The following is a 22,956-nucleotide window of genomic DNA, read 5'->3' as shown; positions in this document are numbered from 1 at the left end:
AAAAATAGTAGTAGAAGGGAGATTAGGAGACTAAGGCTAGGTAATATGGGAGGAAGATGAGGGAAAGGGAAGAAACTCCAGAGGAGATTGATTAAATTATGTTAAATGCATGGATGAATATGGCATAATGAATTCACTATTATGCATAATTTTAATAAACCAATAATTTTTTAAAAAATATTTAATTTTGGTGCATTTATAATTCTCTTTACACTCTTTGCTTGTAGAATGTAATACATTCCAGTGAGTTTGGTTTGTTAAATTCCATATGCAAAGACAAAACATTGATTTCTTTATTGATTTAGTTTTTAAATATATTTCCTTGGTTAAATTTTTGGATGGTATTTTATTTTATTTTGATACTTGGGTTAAAACTGATAGTATATCACTGTATGATAATCTGGCAATTTTATTTTCATTTTAGTTATACTAAAAACTAAGAGTTTTATATCAAGAATCATTGTTCAAAATCCACTTGTATGCACATACACATATACTAAAATTTAGTTACCTAAAAATAAGTTGCTGTCATAAAAACTGTTGTCATGTATTTAAAAAAAAACATGAAAAAAAGAAAGAAACAGGAGGGTTTTACTTGAAAAACCATATGCTATGTTGGAATAATATTAAACATTTTAAAAAATTTTATATTAAACATTTAAAAAAATTATTTTATACATTCATATATTATAGTTGTACTAAAGAAATAGCATTTATTATGTAAGAGAAAATTATACAAAATTAGCAACTTGTAAACTGGTTGATATGATGTAAGTTTATTGTAATAGTGTTTTGTTAGATTATTATAATGAACAGAACTTAAAATACATATCTTTTCTAAAAGAGGTGGCTTCTCTGCCATAGAACAATCTATTATACTGTCGCCATATGACCCATGTATTGTTCTTACTTTATTGTTGACTCTGAATTACTGCTATAACCATGTTCTATTTTTGTGTGTAAGGGAAAGCAAAAGAGGAAGTCAAAAGCAAAGAGTTTCACTGGTTAATCAGGTATAAGTTTCATCACTGCCTTTCATATCCTTTTGGTGATCATCTAGCCACAGGGTGGCTAAGGAATGAAGCATCTAGCAGGACACATTGACACATAAAAGAACAGATTTAAAGGACTACTGGAACTTTCCACACTTTTACATTATATTATTCCAGATTTCTCTTCAATAATTGAAAACTTGAATTCTTGTCTTAATGAATATTAGGAGAAATGAGAAATTTTAGGCATTGCTGTTCTACTGTTATCCTGGGCAAATGCTGAACCCAAGTTTTGCTGGATGGAGTTCTTCAGGGTTAGTCTCAGGGAATCTACATAAAACACTTAGAAGTGTAAAATAGAGACAGAAAGGATTTAACACATTCTTTGTACTACCTATTCTGTTTCTTAAGATCTGAAAAGTCTTTAGAAAAAACAAATGTATTTTTTTTTAAGATTGTGGAGTCACTTGGAACCAGCGTAAATGCCCACCAAGAGACAAATGGATAAAATACATACATATATATGCATGTATTATATATATATTATATAAATATATATATATATATATTACATATATATTATTTTATATATATAGTTGGTTTCTTTAAATTTTCATTTTCCTTTAAATGAAAGTGTGGAAGGTATAATTCACAGCTCCATGACAAATTGTTAATCAGACACCATTAAAAGAAGAAAAGGCCCTGAACCTCAGGAGAGTCCCCAGGCCATTATCAACATGTGCAGAAGCATTTGGCCATCCTAACTACCACCAACCAAATGCTTACTATGCTACATTTGGAAACCAATTTGGAAACTCACATATCAACATGAAAGCCAAATTTTCTGCTAAAACAAATGTTTTCAACTGAAACAAATGCTTGGGTTGTATTCACATGTGCCCAAACCAAATATTTTCTTGTGACAATAAATATGCTTCCAAGTTATCTATACTCTGTATCATGTACTAACTGAACAAGACTTCATATTAAACAAGACTTGATAGTGTCCCACAAGTTTTTTCTGCTTTCAACTGAAAATAAAATATGAGGTACTTACTAAAGATGAAATAATACCCTTTGTTGCAGAGTCTACAACAAAAAAAACAGAACCTTCACATACACTAATCTCCTCCTTTTAAATTACTTAGCACAGACTTTGGTTGTATGCTTAACTCTGATCTAGTTTTCATCTTAGTCATAACTTCTTCAGGGAAACCTTCACTTGCTTAAATTAAACCCTCAAAACATTCTATATTTACTCTTTTAATTTTTATTTAAAATGCTTACAGTTCCATAGGTAAAATAAGGGCAGCAACATTGTTTGACATATAAAACATAAACAACAGTTATTGGAAAACTAAATGAGGAGTAATATTGTGTAATTCCCAGGGTTGATTTGAGAATTAAATGGGCTATTGCATGTAAAATGCTTAGTGTCCAGCACACAGAAAACCATTAATTTTTGTCTCCAATAAATGTAAACTGAATGAAGTCATGATTTTCCCCACAAATATATTCATGGAAGTTAGAATAGCATCAAAGATATAATATATTTAACATAAATAAATAATGAATGAATATAAACAAATAGAATCCCAGAATCCAAGTATATTTAGAGATAGTTTCATTGCATTAATTGAATTGAAGGAATAAATAATGAATATATAGGTAGATAGATATACCCTTCAACTACCTAATTGATATAATGTCTCTGGAGAGTATGTCAAAACTAAATTGGTATTTGAAGATTGACATTTTGGGGGCTAAAACATTTCAGGTTGGAAACACTATAAATATTTCTAAAACTTTTAGGGCCATCTTATATGGGTCAATTTGAATCTATTATTTCTATACAGTTTAATTAAAATTGACATATTTTGTTAAATATCTGGAACATAGAATTTAAAACATGGGCAAAGATTAAAATAATGAGTAGAATTGACTACAAATATTCCTGAGCCTGAAAAAGATAACTAGACCATACCAATCATTATTTGATATGACCCATTAGTACACATAAAAATACTTTAAAACAGCTTTAATGTGACACAGCATAGCTATTATAAACACAGTGAATTATAAGTGTGGATATCATTAGTTCAAGGATTCTTAAGGGAAAATGGATAAAAAGGAAAAGGAAGAGAAGAGGACAGATTCAGAATAAAGAAATTTGCCATTGAAAACACTGCATAAAAGTGGTTACCTCAATGAATTATGAAACACAAGGAGGTTTTACACCCAATTATTCCATTGACTTAGATATATGGTGGAGCTCTGTCCTGGCTTGCTATTGTGCAGTAAAGATAGTCTAGTAAGCCCTAAAGTTGTATATACAGTTCAGAGCTAAAGTTCATTACCACACAACTGATAGAAGAATTCTTCTTGTAAGGTTCACTTCAGAAGTGAGTCGGGAGGATGTATGAACTTCTCTGTTCACTGCTGAAGGAGAACAAAGGCACTTACTGAAAACACCCTCTGCATGATGTCAGACAGCACAAAGTTGGGGAAACCCACATCCCTTCACACGTGCAGATGATTTGTGAGGCTGATGCCACTCAGTTTCAAATTGTGAGTGAGAAAATTCGTCTTTTAAGCATGTTATTTAAACCTCCACTCTAAATTTTGAGGTCATTTGAATATACAGCTCTCAGTTTTGTGTGTGTGTGTGTGCGTGTGTGCGTGTGTGTGTTTGTGTATACATATATATGTATGTGTGTGTATATATATATATGTATATATATATATATAAAATTTTTTCTTAGATTTACTTTCAATTAAATATCTCTAAGTTATTTTTTATTTATTTTTCTCTTATTTTACATATTGAGCATGCCTATGTGACTGTTGCTTTATGTTGATATTCATTGTGCTTCAAATATGACTTCTCACTACATATTACTTTAAGAACAGTGGAAAGGAAATAAACATTGTTTCTTTAGAAGGTATTATAATATCTGATAGGTATAAAAAACTGACAAACTTTGTCTGTAAACTGACTATTAAATATTGAAATCGGTGTGATTTTCCTAGTGTCATATACTTAAGGAGCATTCTCCAAAACTTAAATTTCAACTTTTCAATGGTAAAAGTTTTAGTCATTGTATATAAAATATTGTTTAATAAATTTTAGAACCAATTTTCCTCAATTCTTATTTTTCTTTTTTAATTTATTTTTAACTGAGGCATAAAACATGAAATGTGTAATTATTTTTGAGTAACAAGTAGTGTTTCAATAAATCTATTACATTGTGCAATGTTTAAATCATATTAAAAATATCTATATTTACAAACATCTATTATTTCTTCATGGTAAAAACATTCAATATATTCTAACTTTTTAAAATATACAGTACATAATTATCGTTTTTAGTTACTCTGTTAGTCAATTTTTCATTGTGACAAATATTTGTGAAAAACAGCTTACAGGAGAAAGAGTTTGTTTTGGCTCAGGGATTTGGAGGTTTTAGTTTGTAGTAGTCTAGCTCCAAGTCAGAGTCTTCGTGGTGGAAGTATGTGGCTGAGGAAAGCTGATCATCTCATGGTAACAAGGAAATGGAGAAAAAGCCCTGGATAAGGTATGGTCCAAAGGATGCACCCCCTATTTCCTTCAACTGTGCTTGACCTGAATAGTTTCTACCTTTTCCCCATAGTCAATTCAAAATATTAATCAATCAAATGGATTCATTTACTAAGAAGGTCAGTGCCTTCATCATATAATAACTTCAAAAAAGCCCTACCTCTGGCTATTGCTTAGGTAACAGGGCTTCAACCATGAGACTTTGTGGGACATTTTAGATCTAAACCATATCAGTTGACCTATTAGCATAGCACACCACACCTTCTTGTTCCTTTCTGTCTTTAATATTAAACCATCCTTTGATGAGCCTTTCAACCTCCCTAGCCCACCCTACTTCTTAGGGTAGCCACCATTTTACTCTCAGCTATAATGACTTTTTACACTTTGATCCTTTATAAACACATATTAAAAGTGAGAATTGAGCAATCAATAGCTTATATAGATAATATGTAGTACAGAACAAAAATAAAATAAATGAAGTTCTTGAAATAAGTGAATGCTGGAAACTAATATGAACTATAGTGTACACATACAAAATGCTTGCTATAAATTCTTAGTGACCAATAGGGAACTATGGCAAAAAGCTCTGTAAGGATGTAAGCCCAGAAGAAATAAAGATTCAAAGCAAAATTATACAGTTCTCAGGAGAGGTCTCAGATTCACAGCATGAATTCATGAGATATTCATTCAGGAGTTATTCCATTTTTTTTTTCTCTCACTCATTTGTAACTAAGTGCTAAGAAAAAAATCATTTCACTGGTCCTAATGGAGACCATTGCCAGCTCATGGCATTTTTTTTCTTTAGAAATTTAATAACAATATTCCTGTTTCTTCTTCCTTGAATTTCACATTTATTATTTCCTTATCCATATGCATGATTCTTTAAAAAATTACCCTTAATACATTTTTTTCATTTTTTACCTTTATATAAACTGAATCAACTTTGTAAATAACTCTACAATTACTTTTTTGTGGCTAATGTATTATTACTGAGGTTGTCATGTTATTATAAATACTCATCATTTGTTCAGTTTTACTGAAGTGTAGAATTTTTATATACCATATTTTATTTATACATTATAATGTTGATAGTTGATTGATTTGCTTCCATTTTTTGGCTAAGACATAGTGCTGCCAGGTTTTTCTGAAACATGTCTCCACATATATATCCTTCTCTAGGGTGAATGCCAAAGTACTTTCTAGGATATCAGTATGCCCATCTTCAGCTTGGCCAGCTTATGGCATTTTTTTTTTTAGTAATTTAAGTCAATAATATAGTAATGTTCTTATTTTTTCATGTATTCATCTTTACTTCCTATTGTCAATATTTTTTATCTTCTGCAAAACTTCTGATTGAGAAATTATATCTCATTACTGGTAAATTTTATTTCCTTTATTTTTCATAGTTTTAGGATATCTTTGTGTTAAATGTGACTTTTCATGTGCTTATTCAGGGTATCTCTTGTACTCCCACCCTCCAGTGCTAGGGAACAAACCCAGGGCCTTGTACATGATAGGTAAGGGGTCTACCACTGAGACATACCCCTAGTCCTTATTCAAGGCTTTTGATTATTTCTCTTTTTACTAGTAATATGCCTTCATTCACCACTGAATTATTTTGGACAGATATGGATTGCATTTATTATTTGTGTTTCTAAATTGTCATTTTCCTTTTCTGTGATATTTTCTGCAATTGAAATTTAAAATAATAATTTAATAATAATAATTTAAATTTTAAATTTTTTAAGTTGATCCCTGTTTTTCTTTTGTCTTTTGCCTCAAGAAATATATTATATTGAGAACACAAAGATATTCATGTCTATTGACTTTTAAAAGTTCTATTGTTTTTCCATCCATATTAAATTTTTAATTCATCTGGGATGATTTTTGTGTATAGTACAAGATAAAGTTCTAACAGCAGATATTTACAAATAGATAACTAATCTTACCAGTACCATTTAAATAGAGGTTCATGAATTCACACAGAATCAGGAAGTGAACTTTGTAATAAATCCATGAAACCATAATGGGTATAGATTTTTCTTTCTGGTCTTTCTCTTTTACTTTTTGCTTCCTTCGTAGACCAATATGATTGGATTATGTACCATAAGTTTGTGATGATTTTTGATATTTGATAAAGCAATGCCTTTTTCCTGTTCTTCCTAGGAATGCCTTTGCCATTTCTGAAATTTCTCTTTGATATAAACTTCCAAGTTATCTTGAGAAGCTTCACAATATAACCTGCAGAAAATGTCATGTATCAAATTTATAAATTGGTTTGGGGAGAATTGACAATTACAGGAAATAGAATGGTCTCATTTTTTAACTTGGTCCATGTTTCCACTAATTTAGCTCTTCTTTATTTTCTCGTGATGAAAACATTTTAATTTTCTTTATAAATACCATTCTAGTTTTCTTGCAGACACTTTATTTCTCAGTTAAAGAGCATCCTTTTAAATGGCACTAACATATATTCTTTATTGTTGTTGCTGATACATAAAAATACAGCTCAGTCTTACAGTAGGATTTTTATACCACAAAATCTTCTTATTCAAAACCAGTTGTTCTTTTCTCTGTGTAGATAATTGTATCTTCTGTGAATAATTATACTTAAAAAGATGTTGCATAACAATGAAAGGGCAAAACAAAATTGGAAACACTGTTTCCTCCAGAGTTGTTACCTTGCAACAACACCAAACCAGTGTCCCTTTTTCAAAAAAAATATATATAAATATTAAACTTTTAATATTTTATGACCAAGATATATTTTTAAAAATAATAAATCAAGTATTTTGCAGCATCAAATTGAATCACAAATTCTTGGTAAGACCTCCATACCAAATATAGTCTACCTAGTTTTACATGATTTGCTCTACAATTTAATTAATCATTTGGAATACTTGTATAAAGGCTATGTTAAACCTTATTTTCTTTTTTTCATCTCTTCAACCACTGCTAATTTTAGCACTAATACTGTGATTAGAAAAATAGTGTCTCATAATTTCACATGCTTTCTATTTTTCAAAGTGATTTACATCTATTATGACAATTGCTCTTCATAGAATTCTGTGGATTGAGATGTCATTGAATTATTTCTCAGGTGAATAATTTAGTGATTTTCATTTAAAAATAGAATAAAAGAGGTTGTTGGGAGAATATATTATATTTATTTCATGCTAAACATATGCAATATCACACTGTGACTAAATTATAGCAGTGACTTTTTAAGAAATAAAGATATTATTAGGAAAACATCAGCATTGGCAGAAACACTTTCTCATTACAACCATCTCACATTCTCAATGCCTTTTAATTCCAGCAATATTAAATGATAAATATTGTCAAATAAATTGATTATATGAGATTTAATTGTTAATGTGTTAAATAAAACAAATTCATTTGATATATATATATATATATATATATATATAGAGAGAGAGAGAGAGAGAGAGAGAGAGAGAGAGAGAAGAGAGAATGAGAGAGGATATACTAATTGACAGTCAATAGGAGATAAGCTCTAAAGAAATATTTTGGTTAATCTCATAGCTCTTTTTCTTGGCCTAATTCCTCAAAAAATAGAAATAGTATTATAATGACAATTGCACAATAGAAGATAGGTACAAAAGTGTCTCATGTTGATTTTATTTATATCTTTTATTGAATACTCACAATGAATAGTGATTTTGAGAGACCACAGATCATATTCAGTAAAATGCAAATAAATTATAAGGAAGCTGTAGATATAGCTGAATGATAGACTGCTTGCCTAGCAAATATGAAGTTTGGGGTTCAATCCTCAGTAACAAGTAAATAAACAAATAAATATTATAGGAGGATTAATCTTATTGCTTCAGACTTTTAAACATATATTTTATTATTCTTTCTGTGATAATTTTCATTGTTTTTTTTTTCCCCATCCAGTGCACATATTATTTCCTTTGTACCGGTATTTGGTGTGTGCTGTTATAAATCACTTAACTTTGAATTCTGTATCTAGTTGTAATTCTACCAACTCTGTTAGTCAAAGAGGGACAGGAAAATTAAGATATTGCATTTAGGCATGTGTATTAACCCACCATCTAACATGGAAAAAGCAATGAGTGTAACCTTCACAATGGTGGAGTATAGGGAGCTTTTAAATAGGGAGTTTAATCTCCTTTAGAGCAAAGCCATACTCTCGGTTGCCCTAGGTTTTTGGCAAGATTCCCAGAAGCTGCAGTCATTCATGAGCCACACACTCTGTTCTTAAGAAAATTGCACTGGGATCTTCACACAGTGCAACCAATGCTCTCATTTTGGATGCTTCATCTGTAAAAAATCCCCTCATACATGTATATACACGTGCATGGTACTTAACTCAGCCACCATTGAAGAATGAAGCACTACTGGGATTTGAACCTGTAGTTGCAGGAAGTTCAAGTATTTTAAATCTTACATGTAGACTAAAAAACCATTCCCTCTGGCTGATTATTCTGGAATTAAAATGTAGTTTATGTTAAGCAAGGCTGGAAAATTCCCAAATCAAATAATCTTGTTTAGAAGGCCTGTTCTCCTCTCTTTGGAAATGCTGAAGCCACAGTTTTGCTCTACCTTGGTCTCTTGGACTTTTGTAATGTACTCCATGTTCTCATTTGCCCAAAGTAAACTCTGTGTAATTTGAATGAGATTTTTCTGTGAGTCATGCTGAATGTAAATAGAAAATACAGTGCAGAACATAGTATGTGCTTACTTATTTACATTCTGGAGTTATTATGCAAATTAGCTGCATCTTCTATTTCAAAGACAAGATTTCTTTTACTAAGTATTTTTATAAGTGTTTTTAACAGAATAGGGCTTGAAATTGTTATCTTGAATGGGTAAACAGAAATGGTTAGTAAGATATTTTTTCTTCAATATCTTTTCTTTGATATTCATACTTGACTTTTAAGTTAATTGAGGTTGTCAATTCCAAAACTACTGTAGCTTGACTTCATCTTGAAAAATAAAAATTTATACAAATTTTTGTAATCCAGAATGCATAGGTAGTAAACTTAGTAGTTTAGCTTTTAGATTTAGGCAATTTCTTAACTATGTATGTGTATATACATGCATACACATATAAACACACACCTAAATACCTGTCATTAAATGCTTAAGGAAAAAAAGGTAAAACAGAAAATAACATCTGTTCCCACTACCAACAGCTTCAAAAGCAGAAGACAATATGTTTTCTGTCTCTTTGTAAACTACAAATTTGCACTTTGTTTAGCTGGAAATAAACAGGTTCATTCAACTTTGGGGAAATGTGTATAACAAGCAATTTTAGTAATTAAAGTTGTAAAATTCATATCTATAATTAACTGGCAACCATAAGGAGACCCTCCAGAGTTACATGTTTAGATACAGAAAAGTCAGATTCTCTAGGATGCTTCTCTCCTTGCTTGCACCTTGGCAGTTCTGTCAACCTCACACACAGACCTGTTCCTTTGTTAGAAAAATATCTTCATTGATGTCATCATGTTATTTTTCTTAAGAGCGTTTTCTCCCCTAGGGTTGAATGTGCTTTTGCAGAACTGATTTTATAATTCTTATAACATTTCTGTGATTTTAAAACAGGAAAAAAAAATTAAAGAGTGGCAGAAAGAGGATGAGTGGTGATGTCTTCATTAGATAGGTAGAGAAATTTTGGAACTCAGAAGATTTTAAGTGTCTTGCAGATGATTTCACAGGAGTAAGAATGGAGCACAATCATTCACCTGTGGCTTAAATGTTTCATCTGTTCCCAGGGACTAGCAAGTTTAAGAAACAGAATGTAAGTGAAATGTAAGCAAAAATAAGCAAGCTCTCCTACTCAGCTTTTATTGTACTTATTTTCAAGATGTATGCAAATCATTTGGCTTCATTTACATTTTTCTTATTTAAAATGAAGTTGAATTGCATTCTCCAGGTTTAGCATATATTTTCCCCCTTTTTTTCTGGAACAGGACACTTTGAAAATAACAATAACAGAGCAAATCTTTATGGACTGATTGAATTATCCTCAGTAGGGTCAACTTAGTATTTTGTGTGTTTTTTTGATAGACTATGATGTAATAAACTAAAGGCATGAGTGGAATTAGAGGTTTTCTATTAAGACATCATCTTAATTTTTATTTAAATGAAAAAAAGATGAAAGACTTTACAGAAATTAAAATATATATTCTATATGTACACATTTGTGTTAATATATATGTACATATATAGTGACCTCATTTGCAAGTAAGAAATCATAATAAAATCTTATGATTGAGATAATTGGAGAATATAGAATACTGAATCTATGCCAAAAACATTCTCTTTTAAGAAGATGAAAATTTTAATATCATTTAATATTCTTTAACTATAATAAATAACCTAGAATATATTTATCCATGTTCAATTATCTAGATCTTTAATTTCTTTCAAAAATTATTTCAAATTAATTAAAACTAAATAAACTCAATAATTATCATTTAATTAATTCAATAACTTATATTGTTAATTTAAAATGTTAAATTTGGAAAGTTTAGATGAAAAGCTACTTCATAAGAAAATAAAATTATGGGCATTTTAGTTAAAAATAATACTAACCAATACTAACCATTCAATAAATTTCTTTCACTTTTTACTGCTCTTACTGACCTACATAATTTATAGCAAGCATTTTCTGTAGAATGTATCTCATTAGGGTTTTTTAAATTAAAAGTTAAATTACATATGATTTTAACTTGGCATTTTTGTGCATCTTGTCTCACTCATATAATTACATTTGTTTTTCTGAAATAAATTTATTAATGTCTTAAAATTGTTGAGCCATATAAAATTAGATATTATAAATGGACTGTCTTTGCTACTCTGTAGATTTAATATGCACTTATATTTCCTGCCTATGAATAAAAAATATTTACTTTTAAAATATATTGAAGAATTATCGTGTTTTACTGGAAAAAAAATGTCATGTACCTCAACTTTCTTAAGTAGTATACTAGAGACACAAATCTGGTTAGAACTTTCCTTTAAAATGCCTCTCGGTATCTTATATTACAAAGATTACTTTCTCTTGCTCATCATTTGGCAGACATATTATTACAAGTTAATAGGATAAGAGACATATTTAACAGTTACTGTAAGTATTATTTAAATTTCCTCAATTACCATAAAACAAGTTTTTACATTTTTCCTTGGCATTTTTCCTTAGATTAAAATGATAATATTTAATATGAGAAAAATTGTTAACAATGGAGCAAAATTTAATGTGTGTGCAATTATAGTTCTTATGCAGATTTAGTGTTAACTTAATAAAAATGGTAAATGTTGTGTGTGATTGAAAGGAGGAAATTTGGTTAAAAGATCAAACAGAAGAAATCTAAAGCAGGACATTAAATTCTTGAAAAAAAATTTAAACAGAGAAGACATTATTAGAAACTGTAATGAAATATGTAATAAAACAATTAAAAACAAAGTATGCTATCATTTTAAAAAGATATGACTTAAATGTAATTGGTAAAGAGCTATTGGCATTATAGAAAAAATAAGGCTGAAAGAATAGATCCAATTGTCTATTTATTCTGATATTCCAAAGTTTTAATATTAAAAAATTTATATCTTAAAATAGAGGTGAACCTTAGTGCTCCAAAGTAATAATAATAATAATAATACTGATGTTTCAATTTATTAGACAGTAGGACTATGCATTTGAGTTTTTTCTTTGTTTTTATGTATTTGCCATATGTAAGATAAATGGATCCAAATTTTTTTTCAACTTGCATTGCACAAAGAAATATTTCATATTCGTTACACATATGTGACAGGCCTGAGAACAACTGGACCTAGAATCAGAGAGATTTTCAGCAATTTCTGAAACAAAGCAAAGCATGAAAGTTCAAAGCTTTTGCAGAAAATGTGACATTTGCCTCAAGTTAATGACCTTACTCCCTGTGTAGCTATAAATGATAACAACAATAAAAAAGAGCATGACTATTACGATGACATGCTTTTCCTTGAGAAAAAAAAAATGCAATTTAAAATGAACTTTTGCTTCAGCAGTCATTCATCAACCTCCCACCCCCAAAATAATATAAGCAAATCTGAGCTTCAGAGATGTTCACTCCGGTGAGAGTCATGAATTTTGGTCGTCTCTGTTATTTCCTGAGATAGTTTTTACCTGTGTGTTTCTGTGTGATTTAGATGCAGGTTAAAGAAAAAAAAAATTAACAGCTTGAAAAGTGCTAATTAGAACCAATTATAATTTCATTGACCTGCCATGGCTCACTGCCACAGCTCAACTAGTTTAAAAAAATCATTTTGCTTTATGCATATGTTGAACTGAAAAAGCTTACCATTCAACACATATCCATGAAATAATCAATTAACTAGAAATTTTAAAACAACAATAACTCTGCAATTTATTTTGTTAATTTATAGTCAATATGATTATTAAAAAAAATCATCTTTGGAAAGGGACCACTTAATTCATAGAACTAGTTGTTACTTAACTCCTATGTAAAATTAATTTTCATGGCAATACAAGGATAGAAAAAAGTTTATGTATAGTTTGTTCATCATGAAATCATACAGATGTTTATATGGTAATGAAAAAAAAATGTTCCCTGAAATCAATTTAGTTCTTCAGAAAAGCAATTCAAACTTAACGTAACCTACGCTAGTTAACAAAAGATATTTTGTGAGCTTAGGTTAGAAATGTAATACAGTAACCTAGAATTACCTTACATCTAAGTATAGCAACTACCATTTTCATACATTACATGACTTAAAAAGCTGTCTACTCCCATCTAGTGGTCACATCATTAAATATCCTTTGGAAAATTAGCAGTGTGAATGGTCTGTCTGTATTAAGGCAAATGGAACTGTTGTTTTATTGTCAGAATTAAATAATTAATGCAGTTAACAACATCTGCATAGATTAAGTAATTCAGGCTCATGGGTTTTGTTGATAGCAGTAATTTTAAAAGCAGCATAAAATGGTTTTAGTCTGATTTATGGAGCGTAGCTCATGCTGCCAGAGCCTCATGGAGCTCATTGACTGAAAAAGTCCCAGGATCACTCAAGAGAATTGCCATAGTTCTATAGTCAACAATTTCTTATGAATATTTTATAAAAATGTCTATGTATAAAGAGAAGGAAAGTTCAAGCAATGAGGTCCTCTGTGTACAGCTGAACTCCAGAATATAAAAATAGTTGATTGATCTCTTGAAATTCTTGCAAAAAATTAGATTGTCAGTTTTCAAAATAAGATACTTTAAAATCGTTATAATGTAATCTTTGTTTTTGGTATCAAAACAAACACTAGAAGAACATTTGTTGTATGAGTGATACCTACTTTAAAAATGACTGAAAAGGAAAAGAAGATTGCATTTCGTATTTCAGCAAAAGGCAGTGAGTATTCGTGTGTCTCTGTGTTAAATCTTATGCTAACAGCAGCATGTAGTTTGGTGTGGTTATAATGCAATATATTCAAATGTGCTGGATTTATTGGGACCTGGTAGAATTAAGCTATCAGAAATTCTGAAAACTTATATAAACAACTAAAAATTTTTCATTAGCAGAGAAAAGGGGGTGGAAGAATTTTACACAATGGGAAAAATTATTCTATTTCAACTGACAGGATCAAATCTTCAGAGTGACTCTACATACTAGCCATTCACTCTGTTCCAGGGAGTAGAGATGTAACAATTGTGAACCAATAACACGGCACAGCACATCTACTTATTTTACTCACTATGATATATTGAACATTTTTATATGAATACCACACTAGATGTTCTATTAAAATATAGGGATGTGTGTCTACGTGGAGAGACGAGAAACATGCAGTATAACTCCAAACAAAGGAAGGAATGAAGCAAACACAGTGTCTGAATTCTGAGCAGAGTAAGAAAGCCTGGTGTTCTGGAAAGCTTCCTAGGTGCTGCAGGACTTACTCTGAGAATTGAAGAGTGTGATTTGTGTAAGACACAAGAGCATGATAGCTTCATTAACAACAAAGATGAAAATTTAGAGAAAATTAGGTATATTTGGAGGAGAGCCAGATTATTCTCTAAAGAATAAAGAAGGTTTGGGGTTAAAGTAGTTTCCAGACTGTCTCGAATGTCTCTTTACACAAGAACGCTGGAGTTAGATAAGTAAGTTTTCTTGGGAGTATAAACTTTAAATATGAGAAAAAATATAATGTGTAAATCTTTGCAAGATGAATAAAAAGAAGAAAATATTAATGCTTTGTTTACTCACATTAAATCCATGAAAGTTTTGCCAATGGTTAGGATCAATCGAAACTGTATAGATTCTTCTTATTGATGTGTCTGTATAAGCATGAAATATTTTTTAGCGCCTAGTATATGCTAGGTATAGATATGTATATTTACATAAGGCTTATGATTAAAAGCAATTATAAAAAATTTGTGTGGGACACATAATGCATATTAGTAGTAATATGTGAATTATTTTCCATTTTCAAAATATACAACATAAACAAGTATTTAAATAAGAATTCTAGAGGTTTCCAGTATTGAATACAAAGTGTCATGTAGCTTTTTATATACCTTATTACATTATTTTTTTTTCTTTAACCTAGTTTCAATTGCTTGTCTGTTAAATGGAACTACCATCAAACACAAGGAAGCTACAATAATTAAGAAATGAGATATTAGAAAAATGAGTATAAGTCATTTTGAAAGTAAATTTTATCATAATTTTTATTACTGATACTGACTAAGAACTCGGAGCAATATAATTAAAATGAGTAATATGCTCTTTTTGAAATAATACAAATCTATTTGCCAATTTTGCTGTTTCAAAATGCTCCTCTATTGCCTTGCACCTCTATTCATATGGGTATTTCAACGTCATATGAGAATACAGTCTTAGCCTTTGTATGGCTTATATTATAGTATGTACGCAGTGAGTACCTAAGAGATAAAGAGATAGATACAAATAAATTTGTATATATCACTGAAATATATAAATATGAGAAAAACATTTTAATGTATATTCTTCAGAAATCAAAGCTGTCTCAATTTTCAAAATCTAAAACATAATGTTAAATATTTGTTTCCTGAGAAAATATACAAATAGAATCATTTATGCATTGAATAATATTACTTTATTGTTATCCAATTCAATAAATATGTAGGCAAATAAACACACTCAACTTTCAAGTCTCTTTGATATAAAGTAGAAGTTTTAAAAGGAAGAGTTTATCTATTAATATCAATATAATATTATCTATCATATATGTAAATACAACTAGCACATTTTATAAAATACTTTATATATTTTTTCATGTTAGTTATATATATATTACATAACTAATTTCACATTCTAAAATAGTACCCATTTTAGACAGATACTTGAAATGAAGAAAATCCTGAGACCTTAAAATGAATCTTTTTCACAAACATATTTTGTAAAATAAAATAATAAGTGAGTTTAATGACAGTAATACTTTTTTTTTTTTTTTTTTGGCTAAGTGATTTTATTAAGCTCCTAAGAGGCATGTTTTCTTTTGCTGATCTGTTAAGAGATAGAGGGTGATTCAATGACTTTGATGTGCTTTTATCAAGCAACAATAAGCCTAAAATCAACATCATCAAATGAAAAGATATTTTATTATTTTGTTTTGCTGGAATAAAAAGAAAGCATATGAATGTGGATTAAGGGAGGAAGAAAAAAAAGCAAACCAAAACACGAAAGTTTGTCAGTGATAGGTGAGTCAGAGGAGTGAAGTCCTGTATAGTGAATCTTCCTTGGTGGCCTTTTATTTAGCTGTTAGATTTTAAGCTTCAAGCTCATCCCTGCCACTACCTCTTTTTTTTTTTTTAATGTGGTAGCAAAGAACAAAGGCGATCAAGAGAAAGGCAATATAGTCATTAAGTAGTAATTGGTAGAAGAGGCTTTGGGGTTAAAATTAATAAAACCAGCATGATGTACATTAAGACTGTATAAATATTTAAGGAACTACAGCCTGCTTTCCAGATGTAAACCGATTAGCAAAACTACTTAATCTAGAGATGCAAATATTTCAGGTAGATAAAATAAGCACACACTGCTTCTTGGAAGTCTGATCAGTTTTCATTCTGGGAGTGCTTTATTTCTTTAAAAATTTAATTGTCAAAATAAAGTACTTTTGATGTTTTCTGTAAAAGGCTAACGTTGCTTCTAATGTTATACAGGAAATGGAATCACAAATAAAATCATTACCAATGTTTTCTTTTCTTGTCAGGTCATGTTTAATAGATGCAATTCTGGCCTTTCACATTGAAATTAAAGGGGAACTATGAAACAAGATACAGAAGACTCATTCTTCAGGATTTTCTTTGCTGGTAATATTGATACATTAAAGGTTTTCTACAGGAAAGGATGTATTTAAAGCCAAAATACATATTCTTCATTCATAGCATTTCAATGATACTGTAATTTAAAATAATTAAAGCTAATTAAATACTTTAATGAAAATAGTTCTAAATACCTAATGTTTAATTTTCCTCTTTCAAAATATCCGCTATAGAAATTTGATATAAATTCAGTAATTAATATTAAATATCTAACTAGGATTTTTGAAAATAAAAAATATTAAATTAATTTTTATAAACATTTGTATGCTTATATTTATTTAGACAATAAATTACCAAATTTATTGATATTTTTAAATTTTTATATGACTCCATGTATCATATAGGCTTCAATTTGATAGTGTCTAGAATGAACAATATATACTGTATTCAAATGACATTAAAATATCCATGATGATAGGAATATTTTAAAAATTATCTTGGCAAAACTAAATGTTCAGTATAAGTAAGATGTATTGGTTTAACATTTCATCATTATCTCACACAATTAGCATCAGATGTGCTGTGAACAATAAATTATCTGTCCTGCATCAGAATTCCTTAACCAAAATCTATAGTTATAGAATTTATATACTGAATTGTGAAAGCATTAATTATTTCCAGAAGAATGCATCCATACAGAGTATATACCCATATGAAGGCCATTACATTTAAATTCTTATTCACAATTTTAAATTGATAGATACACCACATTAGTGTTTCAAACAGAGAAAAGAATGATAGAATTGCTAATAACATTCGGTGAATAAATCAAAGTGTTCCTTACCATTGACAGACCACTGGGGAGAAAGGCTCATAAACAGGGGCCTAAGTCAGAAAACTCTCTCTCTGATTGATATTATGTACTATGTGGGTCAGCAAACAAGCTAAGACAATGGTCCATCAAAACTATCTTGTCCCAAATATGTCAAATATTTAAGTTTTGTTTTTCTCGTTCATGTTTTCTTCTCCCTGGCCTACTTTTCTTACTTAAAAAAAAAAAAATATATATATATATATATATATTCTTCTATAGCTTTAAACTTTAGCCCTTGGAAATACTCAATATTAGACTATTTTTTAGACACTGTTTTTGAATACTACATTTAAAATCCTCACAGTGAATACAAATAGAGGATTTTGAATTTATTTTTTTTAAATAAATAATTATTTTAAAGAGAAATTTATACAGAAAATTATTAAAGTATTTTAGCTTTTCTAAATTCTAAATTCTGCTTCAAAGTATCATGTAATGTAGATACTGATGAATAAAACCGTAGATGGAAAAATGCAATAATTTTATCCCCATCCAGGCTATGAAATGCATCAGTTTAAAAGTAGTCGTTTGTATTTTCCTTCTGCCCTTTTGCTCGTAAGCATAGCAATAGACCTTTGTGGAACAACTATTTACAGACTTTGTTGATCCACCTACAATATTATCCTTCACAGAAGATATTCATGACTTTATATAAACATCAAAGGCTATGCTAAATATGTAATAGATACTAAAAATAAAATTCCTATTGATTCAGTTTATGAAAGCAAATCATATATATTAATATCTAACAATTAGTGGTGAAACACAATTAATTTTGTACTCTACACTAAAGATAAATTTAAAATTCATGACATTCCCTAGCTTCCTATTTGCATCTCAACCATTTTCATGAAGTGAATGAAGATTCATCCTTTAAAATAGTAAAATACAATACTGTTGGATAAATTGCAGCTCTCTTCCAACAAGCCTTCAGTGTGTACACTGGCAATAGGAAGCTTTTGCACATATGATAGAAAATGAAATACCTCCATAACTTTTGCAATGACACACTTACTCTTTGCCTCTATTGATTTCTGCCAATTGAATTTTCCAATGCTAGTTTCAAAAATTCTAAAACATATAAATGGCAGTATAATAAGATTTGAAAACACTGGCTTGATAAATAGGGCTAATACATCACTTGGATTAGCCTTCTATCTCTGATTCTGAGATTAATATTAAAATAATTTATTCAAATTTTGTTTAAAGCAAATAATTTATTTTTCATTTTTTAATACTGTGAAGAACTGTTTTCATTCTGTTGGTGGATAAAATTATTAAAGACAAAGTCAGTTACTATAGGAAAACTGGAAGCTGAAAGTGTGGTCTACTATTATCACATTTTTGTATTGCAGTATAATTATCATTTCTGCAATGATAAAAGGAGAACTGAGATTCACTGAACATTAACTATGTGATAATCTCAAACTTAGAAACTCATTCTCCTAACCCAATATGTTCTCTGATCAGACTGTAGTAACAATGAAATGTTTTATAAACTTACCATTTAGTTGTTTTGTTTAATGCTTCGAATTATGAATCACTAGAAAAGAAAAAGAAAATTTTGTAGTTTCTTCAAATTAACACATCATAGGTAATTTTTAAATATTTGTGTAAAAACATAACACTAATCAACATCTCTTTGCTTGAGGATTTCCTGTTTTGCTATTCTTAAGTCATAACAACCAATATCACCAATATCTTTAACAAACACTTCAATAGTTCCCATTTAGAGTTTTTACTGGTCACATAAGCCTTGAGAGATACCAAGAAAGATAAACATATGTACAAAGTGGTTTTTGGAGACTTCTCCAGGATCATAAAGCAGAATGAAAATTACTAAAGTAGAGCACAAATTTCCTGATGACCTTAATTCTAGTGAACAACTGGGCTGAGGTGATATCAAAAACCATATTACAGATTCTTCCCTCAATAGAAAATAGGTTTAAGCCAGAAAGCTATAGAAAGCCACCAGAAAAGAATTAAAAGTTTTCATATTTGAGAAAGAATATTAATGTGATGAGGTATTTTTTAAAAAATAGTATTTTTTTCATTTTTAAGTACATACATTTACCATAAATACTTTTAGATCAGTACAAAGTGGTTTAAATATATTTGATTATATTTAATCTAATTACATTTTATTTAGAGAAATATTAAATGAAAATTTTAAAATGACATAGTTTAAAACCTAGGAAAGCACATCAAATAACAAGGAAAGAGGAAATTATTGTTATTTTTTACTATTAACATAGTAGAAATTCTTCTGATACTATGTAAATTTGATAAACAAGGAAATACACCTTAATATACATTGTATAAGTTGTTAAACTAAGCACAAAAATAATCAAAATCTATAGACTATAGAATCTACACAATGTAAGCACCAAGGTTTGGTGTTAGGTAGGAACGGAACTTTTTTTCTTTCAAACAAGGAAAAGGAAATAAAATTCTAGACATTATAAATTTTTGACACATTTGAAAGAATTATCTACCAGTTTATAAACAGAGATGTCTCATGTGGTAAAGGACTAAATGTAAAAATGACAGAAAATTCAAGGTATAAGGAAGTCATTTCTTTTTACATTCTACATAGTAAAAGTGAAATCTGAAGACATTTTTATAAGTAAAGATTATTTATTTTATCTTGCTCAGTTGAGGAAATAACAATGGAAAATGTATATGCAAAAATATGTGTGTTTTTATGTATGACTATGTGTGTCTGTGGTAATATATGTGCAGCCACCCTTGATCATATGTGGCTTGTACTGATAATGATGAAATTGCAGAAGGTATTCTGCAGCAGCCTTGAGGGCATTGGAGAAAGGAAAATAATAAGCTCCTGAGAGTATATTTCCCTTTAGAACTACCTGAATCTAATATAATAGAGAATAGAGGTAAAGTTAGACATAGAAGTATGCAGGTCATACTATAACGAGAAGGAATAAAACACTCAAATCTACTTCTCTTATGGTATACGTTAATAACAGAATAATCATATTTACTCCAGAAATTACTAAGAATAGGATTTACAATAGTAATTGTAATAACAACAGGTTTTACCATCATCTTGATATGCCATATTGGTTCCTATGAATGAAAGTAATAAATCACATTTCACAGTTGTGTCTTAAATGACATGCATGTAATGATAGTGGTCAGAAAGCATTTCTATTACATTTTTCACTGACACGTCACCAGCAATATTTATCTATGCAAGCATACAGATGTTACAGATGTTATATGAATCTGACACTGTCTTTTAGGGTCAGAGTTCTGTGTTTCAGTTTCCTCATCTGTTAGCAGGATAAGTCTGACACTATCTCTTCATATACACCAAATATATATTTAAATTGCTTAGTATTGTCATAGAATATAGTAAGCATATTCCTATGACAGTAGGAAAAATAAGTGGTAAAGGAAGAAAGAGAGGAATAAAATGTTAGAATAAGTAACTACACACACACACACACACACACACACACAAATTTAGTTTTCCATTTTTGAATGCTATTTCAAAAAGCAAAGACTCTTTGAGTCATTGAATATTGACGTGGTCTGAACATGCTGCTTACTTGTGCAAAGCCTCGGTCCCTTCCTCTCTGAGATGAATATAGTAGTAGTACCTACCTCTTAGAGTTGTAAGGATTAACTAACTAAATCATGGAAAGTGCTTAAAGCAAAACCTCACATAAATAAACACAATATAAATGTTATTTGTTGCTACCATTCATAATATATTTCCCTGATGAATGATTGATTTTATATACATAATACCTACCTGTAAGATGAAAAGGAAAGAAGAATGCATCAGAAAAAGAGAAATTGAACAAATAGATACGATTTGGGATGCAGTATTCATATTTCAAATTTGCTGTTTTTTTCAAATGTTGAACCAAATCTGCTTTTTCTAATCTGCACCAAACTAAATGAAAATAATAATCACAATAATATTTACCCTAAGTAATTTTCTCCATATTTCACAAGAGGAAGTTAAAGTTCAAAGTGAAATATTTTTTCTCAGGTCACATCCAGTAAGTTAGCAGAGCTGAAATCAAAAAATTGTTACTGTTAAACACTACTCACTTTAAATATGTATGGCCCAATTCAGTTCCCCAAAAATTCCAGTTTTCAAATAATAATGAATAATCAAATACCTAACTTCCAGATAGGCAGTTTAGGTGGCTGGCTTTCTTGTCTTTCTATTATAAACCAATAATGTAATTAGTTGTTAGCAAGTAAAAGGTCATAAGCTATTGAAAAATGATTTGATTCCTACTAAGGTGGGTACACATTTTATGGTATCTAATAAGCAGAACTAATCCACACATAAACATGCTAATTTCATATAAAGTTATCAAAAAGCTCTGAAATTACATAAGCATTCAATACATTTTCCGTAACAGTGAAATTACACATATCAATTGAATTCTGAATAAGTGGTTTATTATAACAGTAGTATATTCTTCCTTTTTTTTTTGTTTGTTTTTACAATTGTCATATAAGAAAGCTCTGCATTTCTAGTTTTAAGCTGTGAGGCAACTGAACTGGATCATTCAAAGGAAACCATTGTAGAAGAATAGGTGATAGAAGTGACTTCTTCAAAGCCCAGTGCCAAGGAAGTTCACAAGTCATTCACATACTTAAGCATAGAAAGTGCTTGATGATCTATTTTTCTTTTTTTTACTTACGTGTCTCTTATACCTTCTTTGAAACACTCTCAACACCATGTCATTCAAATCAGTTTTCCATATTCATAGATTTGTGAGACTTGTTACCATACAAATGTAGATAGTTTGGGGGAATGGGAAGGAAAATATTGGAAATATTCCCAAGTCTCACATATTTATGAATATGGAGAACTGATTTGAAAGACATGATGTTGGTGTAAGTCACTGGCCTCGATCCTAGCATCACATAAAAATAAAATAAATATACTGTATGCATCTACAACTAAAAAATAATTAAAAAAACTTTACACATGTCTCTAAGGAAACTTTTATGTCTTATGACAGTTTTAAGTAACATTAATCATAAAAGTATCTATTAAATAATCCCAGTGTCACATCCCTAAGTAAAAGGCATTCCATAATTTTTGAGGTTTATTTTGTTAAAATTTTTAGACACTAACATTCACAACTTATTAGGTGTACAGTTTATCACATTACCAAATGGGTGTATAGAATACACCCAAAAAGTTCTCTGGTCCATCATTGTGGTCAATTT

The sequence above is a fragment of the Urocitellus parryii genome, chromosome 8 (genome assembly GCF_045843805.1).
Source record: "Urocitellus parryii isolate mUroPar1 chromosome 8, mUroPar1.hap1, whole genome shotgun sequence".
NCBI lineage: Eukaryota > Metazoa > Chordata > Mammalia > Rodentia > Sciuridae > Urocitellus > Urocitellus parryii.
Note: the sequence above shows the minus strand (reverse complement) of the source record.